Source organism: Oryx dammah, unplaced genomic scaffold (assembly GCF_014754425.2).
Source record: "Oryx dammah isolate SB20612 unplaced genomic scaffold, SCBI_Odam_1.1 HiC_scaffold_1, whole genome shotgun sequence".
Taxonomy (NCBI): Eukaryota; Metazoa; Chordata; class Mammalia; order Artiodactyla; family Bovidae; genus Oryx; species Oryx dammah.
In genome coordinates this window covers 110,018,690-110,025,462 of record NW_024070185.1, presented here as the reverse complement: position 1 = coordinate 110,025,462, position 6,773 = coordinate 110,018,690, and the positions used below count along the sequence as shown (strand labels likewise).

The 6,773-nt window shown below is 54.2% G+C and overlaps 1 protein-coding gene across 10 annotated transcripts in view; it reads right to left on the bottom strand.

The window, feature by feature from the left end:
• MYT1L (myelin transcription factor 1 like) overlaps nt 1-6,773 on the bottom strand; it is a 345,839-nt gene that overhangs the window by 135,965 nt on the left and 203,101 nt on the right. The window lies entirely within an intron of this gene.

Genomic DNA, 6,773 nt, shown 5'->3' with positions numbered 1-6,773 from the left:
GCCCTCTGCAGCCTCCACGCGCCCTCTGCAGCCTCCACGCGCCCTCTGCAGCCTCCACGGGCCCTCTGCAGCCTCCACAGGCCCTCTGCAGCCTCCATGCGCTCTCTGCAGCCTCCACGGGCCCTCTGCAGCCTCCACGGGCCCTCCGGCTTTCCCGAGGGACTGTGGCTGCTGTCCTATCGATGGACAATGGCCCCCGAGAGAAGTGTCCTTCTGGACTTGGGGCTCCTGCTTAGGCTCCGAGAAAGGGTCTCCCTTGGGAGAAGAAGACTTGTCTGGGAAGACTTGTTCCCTGCTAGCCAAGTCATCTGTGCATGCTGGGGACATTCTCCAACTGAGAAGGTTCTAGAACTCCTGGTGCGGGGGACCAGTGCCGAGCCCTCCAGGCCTCCTTACTGGATTCTCCTCTTCATGTCTGAGGCAGGAGCAGGCCCTGGCGCACAGCGAGGTCATTCCAAACCAGAATCTGAGGGTGATCCCTGTTTATTCAGACTGTGACTTCTCCAGGGGCTCAGGGGCTATCAGACAAGGCTGGTCTCTGTGACGCCTGCGGAGCCAGGGGACTCTGCTCAACACCACTTTCTTGTTCATTACATCATTTACCTGTCAGCCAAACGACCCTAACTTTCTGAGTGAAGAAACCCACACTCCGAGAGGTTGAGACACTTTCTCAAAGCTCCAGAGTTAGCTGTTGGGAGAGCCATGGAGAATCCGTGCACTCTTGCTTGAAGGTCTAGGGCTGTCCCAGGGCTGCTGGGTGTGCACACCGCCCCCCTCCCCCCAGGCAAGGACTGTCCCAGGGCTGCTGGGTGTTCACACCTCTTCCCAACCCCTGACCAGGCAAGGAATCTCCAGGGCTGCTGGGTGCTCACACAATATCCCCCCAGCCCCCCACCAGGCAAGGACTGTCCCCAGGGCTGCTGGGTGTTTACACGGCCCCTTCTTTGCCCCCCACCATGGGAAGAACTGGAAAGGCTGAGACCAGGACTGGGAATCAGGTCCTAGGGTCCCAGATGAGCCTTCAGGTGGTGACTTTCACCCAAAAATGTTTTACCCCAACAGGTGTCATGGACACTCCATCATACTGGCTTGTCATTCTAAAGGGCCCACTGCCACTCACTCCTGTTTTATAGGAACTGAAAACCTCTCGGCAAACTAACCGGTTTGTCATAGACAATAGCAAAATGCTCAAGTGGGATGTCAACTAGCTTCGTAATTCCTGTTTTGAACAACAGGCAACTAGGTAGTTGAGTCAAATAAGAAAGAGTCAAAGGCGTTTGGGTCACTGTCCTTGGAACTCAGCCATCCTTCCATTACCTGGGAGCCCGTCGCCCATCTGCCTCTGTTGACCTTAGGGCTGAGCTGTAAATCCTTCCCTTTTACACTTAATCTTCCCAAGGCCTGGTTTCATCACACAGACAAGGACTAAGAGTCTGCACCTGTGTGTCTTGCCAGGAACACAAGGACACAGACCGCAGAGGACTTAAACTCATAAATTCCCAGAAAGAGAAAGGAATTAGACCAGATTTGTCTTCCTTCTTTTCAACTTTGCCATTTAGAACAAAAGAACACCCCCCCCCCACCACCTCCTCCTTGGGATACCTTTCCCCAAACTCTCCCGCTTCATCTGTCCCAGGGCTCAGCACTTGGGTCCCCAAGACTCTGGAGCAGCCAAATCACCCGTCTTTGTCTTGGGTGCTGCACCCGGGGCTGGTTAAAACGGCTTTGTTGACAGAGAAAAAAAAAAAAAGGAAGCGAGAGACGGTAAAGGAAGACAGTACTCCCGGGCACTGGTGCACGATGAATCCTAAATCTAACTGGGCAGATCACGTCACACAAGTGACCAGTAAAATGTTTAATGGTTAAAAGCTTTGAAGTCAGATGGACTTGGCTCACAAAAGCACTACCACGTACTTCCTCGTAATCTGAGCTCGTTGTTCATAAGCATGAATTTCCTGGAATTTTTCAATCTCTGAATTAGATAATATACAAGAAGGATCTAGCTAACCATAAAGGCTCAGTGAATGGTAGCAGGTTTACACAGTATCGCTGTATATATATTTACTAGTATGCCTACATAATATCTCTGAGTTCCACTTTCTCATTTACAGCCACGGTGATGTAAATAGCTCCTAAATGGGAATGTCTTTAATTAACTAGCATTTCTAGGGGGCTCACTCACCTGCACTCTGCTAGACGTGGGTGATTCAGTATAAAACAAGATAGATACGACATTGCTATGTGAGTTTCCAGGAACAACAGAAGAAAGAATAATGAAGAGTTAGATCAGCACAGTGGTGCCTATAAATATGCAAAAACTAGTTTATTTTGGGTGTAAAGAAAAAGAGAGGATGAAAGAACTGAAAAAAAAGTCCCCCAAAAGTTTAAAACAGTAGGTTTGGGTAAAATAGAAATTCCATACCTATCACTCCAATAAGTACTGGCTACACCAGTGATTGAGAAAACAGAACATAATCCACTGAAGGGTTCCCTGGTGGCCTCAGATGGTAAAGAATCCACCTTCAACACAGAGATACGGGTTCGATCCCTGGGTTGGGAAGGTCCCCTGGAGGAGGGACTAGCTACCCACTCCAGTATTCTGGCCTGGAGAACCCCATGGATGGAGAAGCCTGGCAGGCTACAGTCCATGAGGTCACAGAGTCAGACACGACCAACCAACTAATACTTTCACTTTTAAAATCTACTAAAACACAGATTAAAACAAGTTAGTACATTGACAACACACTCAGTTTTGATACTATGGCATATGTGCCTTTCTAAAATAGTTTTCTGAAACTATAGCTATAAGAACACTTTACAAGCAGCAAATATTCAACTCAGTGTGAGCAACGTTATCAAGAAATACACATACAAATAGCTCATAATAATTAAAAATTAAACAATTAAGTTATATATGAACAAGTGACAAGCAAGCTGTTAATCATGGGCCAACTCCTATTCTCAGCATGAATTATACTGGGTTTGAGATTCTGGTTTGCTCCGCTTGCCACATAAACCTGCGGCGCACCTGCGGGCAGATGCTCTGGAAGCCAGAGTGGCGCTACAGAGGGCGTGGGAGAGCAGAGGCGTCAAGGCCACGGAGCCCCTGGAGGGCGCACCATGACGTCACTGAGCTAGGAGGCGGCTCCCTGCGGCCAGACCCCAGGCTCTGCTGCAGGAAGACAGAGGCTCCCTCCCGGGGACAGGCCGAGTCCCACCCACACCCACTCCTGCGGCCACGGCTGGGTCAGGCGTCCTGCCCAGGTGCCGCCAGGATTCAGAACCAAACCGATTCCCTCTTCGCGGAAGCCAAGCTTGCTTTTTTTTTTTTTTTTCTTTAACATTAAAAGTCCACGGCATCCTTTTGGTCTTCTCCCTAAGATCAAGCGTAAAAGTCAGTGGCAGACATTCCCTCTGGGACATTTATTTAGGAAATCAGAGTCTCAGAGGGACTATTATTATTATTTTCGCTTTTGAAAATCATGCCTCACACGTGTCTGCACCGAGCGCGCTCAAGGAGGAGACGCAGCTCCCAGGGGGCTCTCAAGGCCTCGCCTGCCCCTCGCCCTCGGGACACCAGGGCAGGGCGAGGCCCGCCCCCCGGGTTTCTGCCCCACCTCGCTGCCAGCAGCCGGGCATTCTGCCCCCGCCCCCGCCCTCGCTCCGGGCGCGCGGGTCACTGAGGAACCTGTTCTCCGCGCCTGCTGCTCGGCACTCGTTGCGCACACGGCGTGAAGCCTGCTGGTTGCTGAGAAGGTGCTTCTTCCTTCCTTCCTAACTTCTGTACCGTCTTTACTGTGAGTGCGCGTGCGCTGTGAGCGTCTACTGAGCGCACTTGAATTGTCACATGTATCGTCCTGACAGGGCTTCCCCAGTGGCCCAGCGGTGAAGAATTCACCTGCAATCAGGAGAGCCGGGTTCGACCCCCGGGTTGGGAAGGTTCCCTGGAGGAGGGCCTGGCAACCCCCTCCAGCGTTCTTGCCTGGAGAATCCCACGGACAGAGGAGCCTGGAGGGCACAGTCCATGGGGTCATAGAGAAATGGACAGGACTGAAGCGACTTAGCACGTAGCACTCAGGCATCCTGCTGATGAGATCTTATTATGCTTGGCTTTTTCTTTTCATTCTTTATCTTTCTTCTCCATCTTTCAGAAAGTTTTTCCAAATATATCTTTCAGTTCTTCAACTGCATTTTAAAATTTCAAGAGTCCTATTTTATATGCCCAAACTGGCTTTTGTCTCAGTTACTTTTGCATTTATTTTGGTGATTGATTGTCTTCGCAAGAGGACCATCTCTCTCCTCAGACGCAGTCCCTGTCCCCCTCTGGGTGAAGCAAGGGCAGCGCCACAGCTAGGCGGGCTCAGGGGTCCTCACTGTGCTCCCCCCGCATCTCGTGACCCTTTTGACCCCAGAACTTTCGTCATCTATCCACTCATCTCACTCACTCTTCTCCTTTGTGCCGTTTATTTCGGACAGAAAGCGCATTGCCGCTTGGGAGCGTAACAGCTTGCTTCCTCAGGTGTTTGAAGTGGTGCAGGACCCTCCTTTCACACTCTGGACACTTATAGGGAACAGCGCACCGAGGACATGTGGTGCCCCTGCTTCTCGACAGCCCTTTGAAGGAGCATCTTCAGCCCCTTCCGCCGAGGAAGCTCCTCCAGACAAGGTCGGAGCAGCCCCGTGGGGACCCCAGCATCAGTGTGGTCACTGCCGTCCGACCAGGCCGGACGAGAGGAGGAATCACAAAATGGCCACAAGGCTGGTGACATGGACACGCCGCACATCCTTCCATGAGACCAACTGAGAAAGAAGCGTTCACACGTACTGTGGTTCAGCTGGAGCCTGGTGAGGATCAAGTGACTAGATCCTCCAGAAACGAGGTGTGGGGAAGCGTGTCCCATCAGGCGTCTGTTGAGTGCTGGGGATGGCAAGGACAGAGCCAGCCAGCAACACTGCTCAGGGGACCCTGGCGGGATAGATGGTCAGTCCCTGGGAGGGCGGGATTGAGCGGGGAGAGGGCTGGGGAGACGGCTGGGGAGGGAGAGTGAGGGGCGGGGGCGGGCAGGGCCCTTGGGGAGGTCCCCTGGGAACCTCGGATGGACCAGAGGACTCCCCATCCTGCCTCTCAAGCCCAACCCAAGCCGGGTGGGGACTGAATACAAGGACACTCGCCACACACTCTGGGCCGGCCTGCTCCCCCGGGGCGCCCAGCAGGGCGATGGCTCGAGGCGTAGGGACGTAGGGTTCTGCAGAAGTCAAGGGCAGCCAGGAACTTGCAGGGCAGCTGCTGCAGCTGCTGATGGCCAGGCGGCCTCCGGGCGTGGGGGTGGGGGACTTACGTGCAGGTCGCGTTTAAAGACAAGAGAAGGAAAACGACGTTAGAGTCAAGAGCGAGAAGCAGGCCTGCTGGACAATGAGGTAGGATGGACCTATGCTTCTGTTAATATTTACTGACTTATTTGTACAATATAAAAGCTTGAAGCCACACAGGACCAGCTGTCCTGCGCTCCTGAGTGTCTGATTCCCCAGGGCATTCTCAGCTCTGATATTCACACACTGAGCAGCCAGGTTACCTCGGGTTAGGGCAGCCCCTACCTGTCTCGGTGTGGACTTCAGGATGCCGATGGCAATTACGCAGCATCTACCTGCTTAAATGATCCGAAAGGGGTGGTGATAAAGAGCCCTCAGGCCCCAGCAGCTGACACCTGCCCCTTTGAGGAGAGGGCCGAGCCAAGTCCATGTCCCAGGAGGAAGACCAGCAGCTGCTGTTCGGCTCCGAGGCCCCAGGACTCAGCGCGGAGTCACCGTGGGGGCATCCGTGAGGCTACTCTTCCCTCAGCACACCCGGCATCCGCCGTGTTGCTCTCCAGCCCACTCCCCACCTTCTCCTCCCGGCACGCATCCCCGGGATGGTGGAAATGAGCGAGTAGCCTAATTCCCAGCAACATGGAAGGTGGTGGGTTTCTCACTTATCCTCTTTCCATAGTGAGTGGGGAGAGTGAGTTGGTTTGTGTTAAACAGCCTCGGGTTCTGCCTTGATCAGCAGCCCCCCAGGCTTGAGGTCTGTGGACCCAGCTGCTCAGTCCTGGGTTCTCTTCCTGACGTGGGTCCAAATCCTGCCTGTTAGGTGGTGGGAAATTAAATGAGGTGACGGCTAAGATGCTCAGCACCAGACCCACGTGGGAACGGCTTCCTGTGCTGTGGAATCGCCACCATCAGCATCAAGGTCTGTCGATGTCTCACTCAGCCTGACTAACAGGGTTGAGTTGGGTCTCAAAAGGTCGTAGGTGGAAGTCCTAATCCCCAGACCTGGGAGGGTGGCCTCGACTGTAACCAGAGCCGCTGCAGATCAAGTGGGGGTGAGGGCACACGGGATAGGGTGGGCCCACTCCAGCGTCACTGGTGTTCTGATACAAAGGGGAACTTGGACACAGCAACACCAGCAGGGACAGGATCTTGTGACCGTTACTCGGGGCTCTGACGATGCATCTACAAGTCAAGGACACTGAAGGTCGTCAGCAAAGCCCCAGAAGCTGGGGGAAGGGCCTGGGGCACCCCCTCCTCCCCACAGCCTCGGAGGAACCAGCCCAGCCTGAGCTTGGGTCCTGGGTATGAGCCTGTCCTCCAAACCAGGAGACACTGACCGTGTTGTTTAGGCCCGGGGTTGCCCCGGCTGCTGGGCACAGTCACGGGTCTCCTTGCTCCGCCCCTCGGAGGCCCGGGCCCCGGAGGCCCCGCCCCTCGGAGGCCCCGCCCCTCGGAGGCCCCGCCCC